This window comes from Vicia villosa, linkage group LG1 (genome assembly GCF_029867415.1).
Source record: "Vicia villosa cultivar HV-30 ecotype Madison, WI linkage group LG1, Vvil1.0, whole genome shotgun sequence".
NCBI classification, from domain to species: domain Eukaryota; kingdom Viridiplantae; phylum Streptophyta; class Magnoliopsida; order Fabales; family Fabaceae; genus Vicia; species Vicia villosa.
Window position 1 is genome coordinate 191,881,995 of NC_081180.1, and position 16,147 is coordinate 191,898,141.

At 38.3% G+C, this 16,147-nt stretch overlaps 1 long non-coding RNA gene across 1 annotated transcript; it reads right to left on the minus strand.

Moving 5' to 3' along the window:
* Positions 1 to 10,570: 10,570 nt before the first annotated feature.
* Positions 10,571 to 11,756, minus strand: LOC131621491 (uncharacterized). Its single transcript, XR_009289603.1, has 3 exons — positions 11,647 to 11,756; positions 10,914 to 11,059; positions 10,571 to 10,801 (listed from the first exon to the last, which is right to left on the minus strand). It is a non-coding gene; the product is annotated as an uncharacterized LOC131621491 (long non-coding RNA).
* Between the last annotated feature and the right edge of the window lie 4,391 nt (positions 11,757 to 16,147).

Genomic DNA, 16,147 nt, shown 5'->3' on the forward strand with positions numbered 1-16,147 from the left:
TTATCAGGGAGGTACATGAAGGAACCTTTGGGACCCACGCAAACGGACACTCAATGGCTAGGAAGATACTGCGAGCAGGGTATTACTGGCTAACAATGGAGGCCGACTGTTTCCAATATGCAAGGACCTGTCACAAGTGCCAGATCTACGCTGACAAGGTGCACGTACCACCAAACCCGTTGAACGTTCTGAGTTCACCATGGCCATTTGCAATGTGGGGAATCGACATGATAGGGATGATATAACCTAAAGCTTCGAATGGACACCGATTTATATTGGTTGCCATAGACTACTTCACCAAATGGGTCGAAGCTGCCTCTTACACCAACGTAACGAGACAAGTAGTCACTCGGTTCATCAAGCATAATATCATATGTCGGTATGGGGTTCCAAGCAGGATTATCACCGATAATGGGTCGAATCTGAATAATAACATGATGAGGGAGCTGTGCGAGGAGTTCAAGATTGAACATCACAATTCTTCACCATACAGGCCTAAAATGAACGGCGCTGTCGAAGCTGCAAACAAAAATATCAAAAAGATAATACAAAAGATGGTGAAAACATACAAGGATTGGCACGAAATGCTCCCCTTCGCCCTACACGGCTACAGAACCTCGGTGCGTACATCTACAGGGGCAACCCCATTCTCCCTAGTCTACGGTATGGAAGCTGTCCTCCCAATCGAAGTGGAGATCCCGTCACTAAGAGTCATAGCTGACACAAAGTTAGAAGAATCGGAATGGGAAAAAACTCGTTTTGATCAGCTTAATCTCATTGAAGAAAAGCGACTGACAGCTTTGTGTCATGGACAACTCTATCAGGAGAGGATGAAAAAAGCGTTCGATAAGAAGGTCCGACCTCGAACCTACAAAGAAGGTGACATTGTCCTCAAGAAGATACTGTTACCTCGACTCGACGCCCGTGGAAAATGGACACCTAACTACGAAGGTCCATACATTGTAAAAACGGTGTTCTCAGGAGGGGCATTAGTCCTCACTACAATGGATGGGGATGAGCTACCGCACCCAATCAACTCAGACGCGGTCAAGAAGTACTATGCCTAGCAAAAGCAGGATTACCGGACATAAGCCGAAGGCAAACTACGAAGGATGAGGGGTCGTGCAATCATCTACTTCTGAAGTCGAAGGATTATTAGGGCCCTCGATAACAAAAAAAGAGCAACGGCAGTATTAATATCATTTCTATTTGTCATTTTCTTTCTTCGCATTTCTGTACACTCGCCAATTCAAGGCAATATCAATAAAATTTCCTTTTTGCATACTATGCTTCATTTCTAATTTCAGTACCATTTGCAAAGGATAATTTATTTTTATAAACCCTAACATGGATTTAACATGAGAAACTTACAAACTTTCAACGCAAAAGCAATAGAATAAAACTGTGAAATCTCTGGAAGGCTACAAACGCCCCGTGATGCGATCACTTAAAAAAAATCTAGCCGAACATCATTTCAAAGGATGGTATCAATGGATTAATCAGACTGAGCCAGAAAGTCACAAACAACTCAAAAGAAAAAGGGGTTAAACAAAAGCAATGGGTGATAAGGAGATGAGTGATAAATGTAGGGGGTATCATATATACATTAATACATACATTCATCAATATACATGCAACATACACATGTGTAAGCATTCATACATACGCATTATACAAACAACAGGGGCATATGCACAACATATAAACATAATGCATACGCATTTACAGGAACAAAAATTCGACACAGGTAAATTCTGCAACAACACTTGCAGATAACCCTGTTGGTGCAGGTGAACTTGCTAGAACTATAGCAAGCAATCCTATTGGGGTCCAAACTGCGATGTAACTTGCCAGAACTATGGTAAGTAAGAGGTACAAACTGCGACGTAGCTTGCCAGAACTATGGTAAGTGAGGAGTCCAAACTGCGATGTAACTTGCCAGAACTATGGTAAGTGAGAGGTTCACAAACTGCGAGTAGCTTACCAGCTCTATGGTAAGTGAGAAATTCACAAACTGCGAGTAGCTTACCAGCACTATGGTAAGTGAGAAATTCACAAACTGCGAGTAGCTTACCAGCACTATGGTAAGTGAGAGGTTCACAAACTGCGAGTAGCTTACCAGCACTATGGTAAGTGAGAGGTTCACAAACTGCGAGTAGCTTACCAGCACTATGGTAAGTGAGAAAATCACAAACTGCGAGTAGCTTACCAGCACTATGGTAAGTGAGAGGTTCACAAACTGCGAGTAGCTTACCAGCACTATGGTAAGTGAGAAATTCACAAACTGCGAGTAGCTTACCAGCACTATGGTAAGTGAGAAATTCACAAACTGCGAGTAGCTTACCAGCACTATGGTAAGTGAGAGGTTCACAAACTGCGAGTAGCTTACTAGCACTATGGTAAGTAAGAGGTTCACAAAATGCGAGTAGCTTACCAGCACTATGGTAAGTGAGGGATCCACAAACTACGGAGGCTTGCTGGCCATAGCAAGCCGATTACACAACCAACAGAGGTCCTCACTATGTAAGACTCAGGCTTTAGCAGGATATTTCTCTTCATCCATACTCAAGCTCAAGGCAAATTTAGGGGCCTTCCAGTATTTAATAACTCTTCGATCGGAACGACGCGAGGTCTACACACCCTCTTGTCACCCAATCAAAGGTAATTAAATAGGGGCAGCTGTCATACCCCAAAATTTACCTCCCACACTTCTCTCATAACAAAGGCAAGTTCAAATCTCAAGACATGGCTCATTTAAATGATCCAGATAATTCACAGTCAATTGATTCAAACTGAAAGGTCAATCACAATCAAGGCATGATTCAAACCATAATCATTGGGCAAACATCAAGTATGGGGTGCATAACCATCATTTGATCAAGAATTGATCATGATTCCATTAATAGAAACTCAGAGATGAACAAATATAAAAAGGTTCAAATTAGGGTTTCTTAGGAGAAAGTCAACCCAACTTTGACTGGGCATAACTTTCACATGGAACATCAAAAATTCCCTACTCAAAGCCTATTTTGAAGGAAATTGGATTCTCTACAACTTTGTGTCTCACAAGCCAGGGCTAGAAATGCTTCATTTAAGAGATACAAAGCAAAAGATTACAGGTCATTTTCAGGCATCCTTCAGAAACAGTTTTTTCCCAAAGAGAATATGGTCAAGATAAAAGCTTCAAATGAAAAATATGTTCCAAAATGGCTTGTAGAGGACCTCTTGAGGTTTCTAAAAAGTATTAGATCTCCCTCATAGCTTAAAAATTGAAGGAGATATGCTTGATCAAAGTCAGGTGATTTTGAGGGACCAAATGTGAAAAAAGGAGGGTTCAAAATTGAGATTCTTGCAAATGGGCCTACATTCTATGACCCAAACTTGGTCCACAAGCTATCCAAAACATATGCCATAAATTATATCATTTTATTTGATTTTACATAATTTTATTTCATTTAAAATTAATTTTTAATGATTTAATTAAATGAAAAATCAAATATTTGATAGAAAGTATATTTTGGGTGATTCTCAATCATAGTTTATGACCAAATATAATCATATTTTCGTGCATAAATTAAATGGAAAGAATTGATACAAAACAAGCCAAGTTTAGTAACTTAAAAATCAAGAAATCAAATCAATTTCTCAAACATGGAAAGATTTGATTCAAAGGCTTTTTGATTCTTTTCTTGACCTAATTCTATTCTCCTATAAATATACAACATAAGCCAGTGGACTAGGGGTGGAAAATCTGCAGAAGAGAGCACTTGCAAGAACACAAAAATTCTCCAAGAAACTCAAGATCGGTTTCTGGGAATTAGGTCGTTTCATTCCAATTTGAAAGTTGCAACAGCTTCGTTGAGGGATTAGGAACGTGTCTGGATAGGTGCACTACATCAACAACCCCAGAATACCCTCCGATTTGTCAAAGTAAGTTGTTTCATATCTTGGTTCGATTGGCATCATATACTCATGTTCATGTTGTTTTGATTGTATGTTTGGTTTCTCCTGATTGCTATGATTGATTCTGGACCGTTTGGTTGAGTTTTGCGCGCTATACGGTGATCGGCCATTAGAGGCCGATCCAAGCTTTTAGGGTTCGTTTTGGGGGTTTCTTATGGGGATAAAATTAGGTCAAAATAAATATATGATCGAATTCGCATGGCTGAGACGAAGCGATTGCAAGTGTTGCGAAATATTTATGTGAGTGTATGGCCTATTCGTTATTTTTGTGGTTTGGTTTGCTGCGTAGAAAAACATAGCAAAATCGTAGCTAATTTTACCAGGGTTCAAGGTCTGTTCGAGGAAGATGATGAGGTGTCCTCATCCTATTAGCTTGTTTGAAATTTCGCGCGCACGTTTTCAGTTGTTCATCTGTTTTTTTTATTTATGTTATTGCACGCGTATATTAAACAGCATAAGCGCGCAGCTGGGTTGGTTGGGGGACGTTGGTTAAGCCTAAGGGTGTGGGTTTGATCCCTGCACCCTCACATATATTTTTCTGAATTTTCAAACTCTGATCCTATGCGCCTCATCACCATACTGCCACCATACGACCTCAGATCTCATCCTTTAATCCTCCACTAACTCAGATCCCACGCCCAGAATTTAGTCCCTATACCATGGTTCCTATTAACAACCACATACAATCAAAATCTTAATAAAATTAATAAAACTTTAATAATTTTTTTTATAAGATATTTGTCTTTTTTTTAATATATTAATTATGTTAAAATTATTTTTAAGTAGAATAAAAATATGACATTTATATTAAATATTTTTAATTTGTTACTTGCGTCGATTAAATCGATTAATCGCTGTGGTTAACAATAAAAATAATTAAGGTACCATTTTAATTAAAATAAAATCCAACTAAAAATTCGAATAAATGGCTGCAACTATCTTATTGGTTGTGGTGATTAATCTTGCCTTATTATTTAATTAAATTTGTTATTATTTGTAGTCGTGTTAATCGATTATGAGAGGTAACAATATAAAACGCCAAGATTCATAAAATAATAAAATACAATAAGTTGTTATTAGTGATAATCGAATTAATCGATTTGAATTGGTAACAATGCAAATCCTTAATCTTTTAACTATGGTGATCAAACCTATTGATCATTGCGGTTAATTGTGCCAAATCAGGGTTGTACGCCCAAACCCTAATAATTCTAAAATCCATTCAAATTACAAGACAAAACAAACTGCGATAGGCTAACTAAAAAGCCTCTAAAAAAACCATATCAAATCAAATTCAAACTCTAAATGGCGTACAACCCCTCCCGAACTACGTAGACTCTGATCCTCCCTAAGGAGGTACGTAGGCACTTGGCAACAAGGCGAGTCCCCCTCTTCAAAATCTCAATCATGTCCTTATAATTTTGTTTGCCACATTTCTTTACAAACCCTGCCATGCAACCCTAATCTTTGATATATTAGCCTTTAGGAAAGGGCTGAGGGTGCCTAACACCTTCCCTCAGCCTGATTATAATAACTTACCCTCAATCTCTTATCTGCGTAGGGTTTCCTATTCGCCCTTCAGAATAGGTGGCGACTCGAAAGCTGAAATTTTTAGGGCAGGTTGCTACACACAGAAGAAGGGAAAAGTGAGATAGATGCAATTTCAGAGAATGGAGAAGAGAAACTCTCTGCTTATCCTCAGGTTCAGGTTCCTAACTATCAGATAGTCCCAGTTTCTCCTAGCCAATATGTTCCACAAGCCTTTGCCACCACTATCAATCAACAACCTTAGATGGTCCAACAACGACCGATTCAGTATTTGCCACAAAAGCAATGTGTTCCACATCAACAAGGTCATCCGAATCAACGCCAACCGAGAAGTAATTTGGAACGAAGAAATGCTCCGTTGGACCAGATTCCTATGACATATAGCAAACTTCTTCCATATCTAGTTCAAAGCTCATTGGTGGTCCCCAAATCTCTCAAGCCTCCACCACAGCCGTTCCCACCTGGGTATGACCCTAATGTGCAATGTGGATATCACGCTGGATCAGCAGGGCACTCAACTGAGGACTGCAACGCTTTCAAAGCCAAAGTGCAACAGTTGATTGATGGGAGGCATATAACCCTTCAGGAAGGAAACATGTGGGTGAATGGAATTCCTTTGCTCGAATGAATGCCTAGATTTAAGAAAGTCTCCAGAATCAACAAATTCTTTCCTCACAACATATAGCTTTTCTAAGTTTGATGGCCATGCAAGGTTCCTACATGTTTAATGGTGAATATTTCTCTAGCATCTATGCTTGGGGCTCCCGCACGAGGGATAAGCAAGACATACTCTTATCTTGAGCATTGCATCACTCGCATTGCTCGAATCCCTAAAAGTGAAGCACACATTTACAACTCTTGGGTGACTTTGATGAAGTTTTTCTTTTGAGGTAATCCGAAGTGTTTGGAAAGGACTGCCAAAAGTATTCAAGATCAACAAGTCCAGACGGAGTCAAGCCTCCTCAACTATGGCAATCATCAATTCATTTTTGCATTTCATTTGTAATTTTCCTTGTTTTGTCAAATGTTACTTCCATGTAAAACTTGTTTGTTTTCAATAAAAAAATGCACTGCATATGCTAGTTTCGAATCAATCCATTCGTGTTCACTCATATCTTTCTGTCTATCGATATCAAACTCTTGATTAAGCAAAAAATATCAAAAGGAGAATGATGAAAAATAATAATAAAAATTCAAAATATCTAATTGTGTGCTTTTGAATAAAACCCTGCTGAGGATGTACAGGCATTGTTTCAAATCCCCAAACACTGGAGATATAAGGGAGATAGACCTTCGTTAACCCCTTTGAGCCTTGAAGTAGGAGTTTCTTTTCTATACAAAAAAAAACCCTCACATTTAACCCAGGGGCAGGGTAGCATTCAATTAATCTGATCGAGCATTCAAAATCCATCAGGAGTATGCATCTAAGGGTACAACAATGGTTATCTTTCAAAAGGTTGAGGAAAATCGATGCCACAATGGTAATCCCTCATCAATCAAAGAATGAGGCAGTCACAATCACTCCCACAAGTCAGAGATTCAGGATCACACGACTTATTCAAAATGGAAAGAATCAAAAAAGAAAGAAAGAAAAGCCCGCTAAGTCAACAACTTGAAAACAAGTGACTTAGGCAAAAATTAGGGCATCCCGCTGGACTCCAAAATAAAATTTAAAAGAATTTGTCCAGGCAAAAGTTAGGGAAACAAAAAAGAAAGGCGAAGCAGAAGCGAAAAACGAGAATTACAACATAAAGATCCTCATCAAAGGAACAAAGTTGTGTGATCAGACACCAAAAAAGAAAGTGAGTGACTGCCATGTCCAAGAAGACTTCATTGGTTCCTCAATCATCTCAAACTCCTCTTGAAGAATGAACGCTCGTATCAGGTTAAGTTGAACTTAGGACTGGAGAACATCACGAAGAATGGGTGGGTTAGGATAGACTTTGAGCCTTAAATCCTTTCTTTCTAAAAACCGTGAACCAGGCCGCGTTACAACCCCTAAAAGACCTAATTGAAGCAGGGTTTATTTCGAAAGCACACCACATTTAAGTTGCGTAAAACTGACTCCTAGATGTTTGCTTACCATTTATGTTGATATCGATATGACAAATAATTTAAACACTGAATGTCACAACTTTGTTTTAATCCTGATTTCGAAGCTAGAATAAGCATTGCATTAAGATTATCATCTTCAAAACAAATATCTTTTACTTGTGAATAAACCCTTGACATCAAGGAAGATCAAACAATGAACAACTGCAGAAAAAGTTGATCGATTCCATGAGCCATTCACTTCAAAGGCTGACTACTCCAAGAAGCAAGTTGTGTGAAGACTCTGTCAACTGAAGCATCCATTCAAGCTTCCATCAATCTGGGGCAATCAAGTCGAGGAATCTCTCTTGAGTTCAACCAATCTGGGGCAGTTACGTCGAGATTTGATAAATCTCTCCAAGGATCCTTTGGGGCAAATTCCTTCATAGCCCACGAATCTTGGGGCACAATCTTCTGAGTTGTATTGATTCTCTCCGATCATAGGAGTTTATTTCTCCTGGAACCATGGTTTCTCCCCAAGCACATGAGTTTATTTCTCATGAGAGTTGTCCCATTCCCCCGACCTGGTCTCCTCTTCTAAAGTTCTCATCCTCAACATGGTGAATCGAAGGAATCTCCTCAAATTCACCATCCCCAAGCAATTCAAGATGTAGGGAAAGTCAAATGAAGTCACTTCCTCCCCAACAAAGCTACATTCCAACCCTCAAGGTAGTTGCCAATAATCTTTGGTACTGCAAGATTTCCAACACCGATTCATATTGGCATCTCAAGACAACAAGCAACGGACCCCAATGATCCTGCTTCTCTATCTCACCAAGGCCTTTATTTGGCACTCTGCATATAGTTTTCATTGCATATAACATTGCATCCTCAAAAGCGTAGCATATCCATCAAAATGGAGCATTACGCCATTGAAAATTCAAACATGCATCAATGCATAAGCCAGTTTATATGTACCCAGAAGGTACGAAGTAATGTATATCCCCAAAAGAAGTCTCATGTTCTCTCCCCAATGTGGATCGGATACAATGTACTTCTTTGTCAGAATCGTTGTCTCCGAGGTTATTTCCCGTGTGCTGCGTGCAGATTAGAGCGTGAATGAGGGTGGGCATTCAACCCATCTCATTTTTCAACCGTTTGAATAACCATACTTGGTGTGTGGCAATTCGAACGATTGCCGCTCTTGAAGAGTTACACCCCGCCTTTGGCCTGAGGGATTAATGTAATTCTTATGCTTCGCAAGCATCAACATCTTCGTCATTATGTCTTTTGATCGAGTCTAGTCGTCACTAGTCTCCGTGGCCCCTTCCCTCGTACGGAAAACTTTTGGATCTAACCCCCGTGTTGTGAATCCTTTACCTTCCAACATTCAAACAATTCCAAAGCCCAGTTCTCGCCCTGGCAAATCAAGTCAAAGCCCTGGTTCCCGTCCTGGCAAACCTTTCAAAATCCAGTTCCCGTCCTGGTAATCATCTTTCCAAATCCAGTTCCTGTCCTGGTAATTATTCTTCAAAGCCCAATTCCCGCCTTGGCAAACCTTTTTCAAAGCCCAATTCCCGCCTTGGCAAACTTTTTCAAAGTCCAGTTCTCGCCCTGGCAAACTTTTTCAAAGTCCAGTTCTCGCCCTGGCAAACTTTTTCAAAGTACAGTTCTCGCCATGGCAAACTTTTTCAAAGTCCAGTTCTCGCCCTGGCAAACTTTTTCAAAGTCCAGTTCTCGCCCTGGCAAACTTTTTCAAAGTCCAGTTCTCGCCCTGGCAAACTTTTTCAAAGTCCAGTTCTCGCCCTGGCAAACTTTTTCAAAGTCCAGTTCTCGCCCTGGCAAACCTTTTTCAAAGTCCAGTTCTCGCCCTGGCAAACTTTTTCAAAGTCCAGTTCTCGCCCTGGCAAATCATTTCCATCATTTTCAGTCCTCGTCTGATATCCTAGGTGAAGTCAGTTCCCGCCTGACAACCACCATTCATCCATAATTTCTTACTGTAAAACCAATTCCCAATCCCCAGCAAGTCATTATTCTCTTTCCCCATTCAACCATAACATCCATAAATCATTCCACCAAAAAAAATCTCTTTCCCCAGCAGATATCAAAACAAAACAAAAAATTAAAGATAACACTTACACCATCTTCTCTTTAGGACAAATTTCTGGTCTTGGTATTTAATCTTCTTCTACCTCGAATGTTCGAAAGGCTAGCGCCAATCTCACCTTCAGGTTTAAGACGATTAAATAGGGGCAGCTGTCATACACCAAATTTGTCCTACCCTTAATTTTTAACTGACTTAAGCATCGCGTTCATCTGCATACCTCCATTAGGGCATTAACATGACCTCGCATTCATGCATTAAATAAACATACACAAAACATGGGATCATTTGTCATGGACTAGGGTTTATTTCCCTAGTTATTTGAATCGAGACTCTTTAATTAGGGTTTCGAGCTCGTGCACACTTCATCAAGTCTTTTGTTACAATGGTCATACAATATTTCAAGACTTTGACTCGCTCAGGTGGGCATCTTCTATTACAAGTGTTTGATTTGATTTTAAAGGTCAAAGAAAATGGGTTGGGGTTCTTAATGTGCTTGCTTAGAGAGGAGGTTATTGGTGTCAATTCGAATTGCGACTATAAATACTTTCAAGAACTTTGGTTTCAACCCTATGTTCCGGTGCTTATTCAAGCTTTCGAATGTTGTAAGAATCGGAAAAGATTAGAAAATTCCAAAGGGGAGGAATGAAAAGTTGAAATTCAAGGCCTACAAGTGGAGAGAAATTCTTTTCCACATTCAGAGTCAATGAGTGACAAAAACAAGTTATCCATACAAAGCCCATACATTCAATTCATCCAAAATCCACATCCACTCAATATCAAACATATTACATGTTCACCACAAGTATTCATGCCTTCATCAAGTCCATCCATCATAATCTCTACAAAATTCACTACAAAATCCAAAACCATTCATTGCATCAAAGCCATATTCATTACAAGTATAAAACTACAAAAATCTCACAAATAGTTCTAATCCTTTCTTCACCTTACAAACTATACCAATGTCCATTATTTTCATACTTTTGGAACATGGAACAAAAAAGAAAAAGAGACATCATAATTTATTGCTAAACCTAAAAGCTCTAAGTTCCTAAACTCCTTTGAGCAAGCTTTATACTTTCAACTTTGCTTGGCCTTCATTAGGTGTTAGAAGCCCATGAGATATTCGCAATAATGCAAACAGCACCATACCTGCAGCAAAAGCAACAAATCGAACCAGTTCAGCATCTAAGCTTAAAGCATCATACAGCAAAAGATTGTTAAACAAGATGAACAGAACTACAACATGCCAACGGTCTCTCACCTATTGAACAAGATCTGGCCTCTTCAATTTCAATTGTTGCAGCAGCGGCGGCCATAGATTTCCGTCATTCAGCATCTACAAACAAGTTCAACTCCAGTTCAAAGCTCCACAAGTTTCACAACAAGGAAATACAAACACCTTGCAACCTGTAGCCATACATTCATCAAAATCTACAACAAAAACAGCTCCTAACAGCATTTCATTAACCCAGAATTCTACACACATTAACTAAACCAGCCCCGCATCATATACCAGACACATCTACCTGCATTCAGTTTCAAACATGGCCATAAACCCCCTAACTACCAGCAACTAACCTACAACTAACTTCCAAACACATAACAGAATTTAACTACCAACCTATTCAATTCTAACTACCAAAAAATCAGTTTATTGATCTCCACCCAACATGTAACAAACCTCTAACCACCTATAACTGAATCAATCTCTGCCCTCCATTTCCTAAACAGAATTCCTCAAATCTCCAACTGAAACGGCATCCTCACTTTCACAGTATAACTAACCCCTCCACTAACTGTTACTATCATAACTGAATCTAACAGAAAACTTCCAGCTCATTCTCAAACATAATAACTAACCCTAACAGAAAGATAACTGTCAAAAAACCAATTCAGTTACAAACTAACCACTTCATAACTAACCTAACAGAATCTAACAACCTCTAACTGATTCAATAACAGTCAACAATAGAAATAACAGATTGAGAACTAACCTTGAAACCTATATAATCAGAACCTCCACGCCATTTTTCAACTTCACTCTTCATTCATTCACCACCATCCTCACTTCACATTCAGAATCTTCAAACCTTCTCCTCCACCATTTCCCACAATCACATTCATCATTCTTCTTGAACCTCGCCACTTCTTCTTCTTCAATCACCTTCCTCATTCGTCTTTATTCACTATCATCTTCATCTCTCTTCGCTCATCATCAACAATCATCTTCATCTCTCTTCGCTCGTCATCAACACTCACCTTTAATCTCTGCAATTCGTCTACATCATCCCTGTAACATTCGGTTCGGTTCAACTCTTCGCGCTCAGAATCAAGGAACGAAGCAAACTTAAAGAAATAGAAGAAGAAAAAGAATTCACAAAGATAAGAAGCGAAAGGACTCAAGAACTCACCGGGAAAGATTGTTCAATTGCTTTCGCGTTTATTTCGCCAAGCGCGATTGTTTTCTCCATTCTGAATTTTCTCTTCACCTTGCACCGATTCTTCATCACAGGTACGTGCTCCTACTCGTTGCAATTGTCAATTGTGTGCTTTATTCACTACCTCGACTTGCTTCCAATTGAACGAATCGAGTCTCTGAGTTACGAATCCGGAGCTTTTACGAACCTAGGGTTGAAATCGGGGATAACGGAGATTCGAGAAGAGTGAAATACGAGAGAGTTTAGGCTGATTTGAGGAAGGGAGAGACGGTGGCCTGTAGTATCTCACGGCAGCGCTATGAAGCTTTCGATCGGAGGCGACGAAGGACGCGCCGTTCGCGAGGGAGATGGATCTAGGAACGAGAGTGAGAAGAGAGTCTGAAGAGGAAGTTGAATCGTCACTTCTTTTTACCCTAATCCCTCTTTCTATTATTCTCCCCTTTTTTATTTTTTTTAATTAGAATTGTTAACTGAAAAATAAAAAAACCTGAATCTGAATTGCATTGCAAATGGAAAAATCTGATGGATCATAGGGCCTTCCCCATACGAATTTGCTAGCATACTACATGTGGCCCAACATCACCATTTTTTTTGGTAGTTCAGAAGAGGCATTAACAAAAATTTGAAATGAATCAAAATCAGCATTGGGCCTTGTCACGAATGCTACTCACACCCCCATTTAATAGGCCCATGCGCCACTCAATGCAATTCTAGTTCAGTAAAATTACTGATGCACCCCCTGGCAATATAGACTTTAGTTTTATTTTAAATTTTGTTTTCTTTTAACTTTTGTTTCGTAAGTCCCTTTTGATTCAGATAAAAAATGCACAAAATCGATGTTAGATCTTAGTTCACTTCAAAATAGTTTTTACTTTTAGTTGATAAAAACATGATAAAATCAATAATAAAATTTGTTAGTTTCAATTAAGTGATCTTAGGATTAATGTTAGACTTGAATTATAATTCCATTAACACTAAAAAACCTATAAAAAATGATAGTATTTTTAGACTAGTTTTAGCACTAATGTTTGAATTGCTTTCTTTATTCCTTTCGTACCATTTTCATGTTATTTTTGTGTGACTTTGTTGCTTAGCTTTTGGCCATATTTTTGGCCTATTTTGTTAATATCGTTTTAATGCTCCTTTTAGAATTTAGTCACCATGTTAGACTTAGATTAGAATAACAATAACTCTAGGTTTAGAAACTAGGCTAGTCCCCCACTTTTTCTCATTCTTTTCTTTTTACAACACTAAAACATCTAAAAATACTTGAATAAATTCCCCATAAAAAAATACAAAGAAAACACTTAAAACATTAATAATCAAAGTGAAAATCATTAAAAAGGGAATGGAAGCTTGGATCTCCCTTGCTTTAGGGAATCATTCGAGTGCCTGGATTTCCCTTGCTTTAGGGTTCCATTCGGGCGTAAGTTCCCAAATTCTAAAAAACACAAACCATAGAGTAACTCGAGTTTCCCTTGCTTTAGGGATTTCCTCGAAACACTCAAACTCTCTCTCTCTCTCCTTTCTTAAGGGCATCGTTATCTCCGCTCTATTGCATCCTAGGTCGATCCCTTATGCAAGAGCGCGAGCGTTAACTCCGCCCAACTAAAAAACACCAAAACAAACAGAAAATATGGAGCCGAACTACGGCGCTCTGATTCCTGAAAAGGATACGTAGGCATCAAGTCGCGGGGCTTGAACGAGCACATTTGTAAATATTTCCTTCTTTTCCCCGTATTTCATTTTGCATTCATTTCACATGTAGACATAGACATAGTACACACCCTTTAGATAGAAACAAACATAGGTGGATACCATCGAGTACGATGGGCGCGAGGTGTGCTAATACCTTCCCCTTGCGTAACCGACTCCCGTACCTAGATTCTCTGGTCGCAAGACCCTGTTCCTTCCTTTGTTAGGTTTCCTGGTATTCCTTTCCCTTATGGAATAAATATATTGGTGGCGACTCTGTTCATTTTTCGCGAGCGTGCGACAATCATATGCAATTAATCAAGATTCACATATTCATGTCATACAACTTAGCTCATTCAATTCCACATAATCAAACATGATTTCTAAACAATGTTTATAATCATGTTTCACCAACATGTAGATTCTAAGTACATATCCTTTTCGACAACATTCACGAAGTAACAACTGTATTCAAACATAATCATATTCTAAATATACAAGTTATCATCACATAATCACATATACATGTATTTCCAAATATATAGACATGTATAAGATTCACCGATGTATCACAAGTATGAACATATATCACCAAATGCACATATTCATCTCTATCCCATTTCACAAAACATCATAGAATATATTTACATCATTGGAATCGTGTCATTAATATTACAAGTATACATGTAATCACCTCTCTTACCCATGTATCATCCTCAATCAAACATGATTCACATATCCACGCATATATACATATATCATTAGTACATATAAATTCACATCTACATCACATATGTTTCAATCACATATATCACATTCATAACACAACAACTAATTCATATCAAATGAATCACAAATCCACATATATGCATATCCACCAACATCATTCCACACAATTCATATCACATAAATCACACCAACAACAACATTTTACACCGACACGTGCGACTCAAGTGTGACTCAATGCGATATGCATGTGGATCCCATCCGTTATCATTTCCGGTCATGCCGATTGTCTTCCTCTATAGACTAGATAACCACCTCAAAGCTCCATACGGCGTTAAGCTTTCAAATCTCATTCGGCGTTAGATTTGGGACAAGCAAATAATCTTCGCGAGATTACCCGACATTGCCACTTTCAAAGACTCATGCTTGTGTAAGTGTGCAACAAAACAAGACTCATGCATTTAAGACGATCACTATCTCTTAAACTACACAATCACATCTTTCCAACATTGCACAATATACACAACATGACTTCAATGCCAAATAATGCATCACTCAACACACATTAATCAATCACAAGTATTCAATTCTAGCATCATCATTATTCAATCCACATCTTGATGCATACACATTTAAATGATCATTATCAATAAGACACATTCAAATAGTATATATATATATATATATATATATATATATATATATATATATTCATCCCAACATATCATGGATATCACATCACTTAACACATCTATGATTATTAGTCACAAGTCATTAATTCATAATGCACACATAAGTAAGTCACATGTTATCCATATATTAACATCAAAATTAAACCATCCAACATCAACCAACTCTATACTATCATATAGATAATCTCATTAGCTTCCTAACGCTTCGAACGACGCATAAAACGGAGTTACGGATCAAAAGTTATGGTCTTTACAAAATCTGCTCAAAATTGAACCTTTAGGTCGACGCAAACTCATTTAGGTCGACTCAAAACTCCTCTAGGTCGACCTAACTGAAGGAAAAATAGATTTTTGGCATTCTGGACTGTTTAGGTCGACTCAGATTCTGCATAGGTCGACCCAGGCTGCGTGAAAACTCAGATTTCAACATTTTTCTTCCCTAATCCCCTCATACAACACCCATTAACCCATATACAATCCATACATCAATTGAAAGCATATTTAGCACACATATAAGGTTCCTAAACATGTTTCTAACCATGGGTTATGCATACAACACATTGAACATGAACAAATCACAAAAATCCAATTGATTTCACATAAACCTTATCATTTCTAAATTCATGAAATGGAAGAATAGAAAGCATACACAACATTACCCAATCATATAAACCTATAAGAACTTGGATTCAAACCCTTACCTCTTGAATTTATCCTTCTAACTTCAAGAAATCTACAATTCCTCTTCTCTTGTTCTTTCTCCTCTCTTCTCTTCTCTTCTCCAAATTGTGTTATCTCTAAAACCCTAGTTTTCCTCTTCTTACTATCTTTCTCTTAATGGGCTTAGTTATGTTATTACCCACCCATCCAATTATTAATTAGGCCCAATACATAGTATACTACTAATAACCTAATTAAATCATAAAACACAAATATGCATATAA